Source organism: Penaeus monodon, chromosome 33 (genome assembly GCF_015228065.2).
Source record: "Penaeus monodon isolate SGIC_2016 chromosome 33, NSTDA_Pmon_1, whole genome shotgun sequence".
In the NCBI taxonomy this organism is placed as follows: domain Eukaryota; kingdom Metazoa; phylum Arthropoda; class Malacostraca; order Decapoda; family Penaeidae; genus Penaeus; species Penaeus monodon.
In genome coordinates, this window is record NC_051418.1 from 2,956,368 (window position 1) to 2,957,576 (window position 1,209).

Sequence of the window (1,209 nt, forward strand, 5' to 3'; positions counted from 1 at the left end):
AACTTTTGCTGAAAGGGAAAAAAAAAGAAAAAATCAAGGTGTGCTCAGTGGTATGCACATTAATCCACTGGTAACATGCTATCATGTCATGCTAAATATCAGACACCAAGTGATGCCTCACCAAATCATGAGTCCTCATCCCAATAAATGGTATAAGGTCTCATGTGCCTAACTGCAAGCTGGACAATTGCCCAGGTGTGGAGTAGCATACACTAATATTCGTCCTTATTAGATTTTACCAAAAATCAAGGACCTTTTCATGTGGAACCAACATTCTCATGCCTCAAAATCAATGGTAAATGTCCAACCTACATGATATATCCAGTCCTACATTTCAAATAGAATAAAATATATATAGGATTACATCTTTTGATTATTCCAAATATCAACAACAGTTGGATTTAGTGCAACACTGTACTAAACCATCTTTATAAATCTGCAGTACTCATGATAACAGTAACAATCTTAAATGCAGCCTAACATCCATTCCCATCTTTAAAATTAGCACCACACATTTTATGTCTGTTACCTGTGATAACCAATATTCTGACATTTCACTCCTGTAGAGGCCATTTTTTCATCGACATTAAAGCACAACACAGACAAATATTTGTTTGCACTAATAAACATAACCACCACAACAGCTTGTGAACTCCATGTAAAGCAGTTCCTTTGCTTCTCTGATTTGATATCAAGAGGAAACCAATTATATCTATAGGTATAAATGGTGATATTCAAAGAATAGTCATACCAAGAAGATATGGTATGGATTCATTTTAAATTCCTACTATAACTGGTAATAAATTATATAAAATATGATACTGACTCCATCACACAACAAAAACAAAAGATTGATGCTCTGCAAGCTAAGAAACCAAATATCTAATAACAGATAATATACTTCGAATCACTAAAATAAACTGCGTCAGCATAAAAATTTCCTTTCCATTTTAAAAATTCTAAACTCATCACAGGAGCTGGCATCAATTGTTTAACATGGAAGCCCAGATTTACTTTCGACAAGATGAGATTTCAAAATCAAACATTACTATCTACATGTCTGATATCACATTGACGTGTACACTGTTTTGAAGACAACAGTCAAGTCTAGAAGTGGGAAGTCACTCAACTCTTACTAAAACACTGCTAAAGTTATCAAAAATACAATATGCGCAAAAGAAAATACATCCATGACTTTGATTGCTTTAT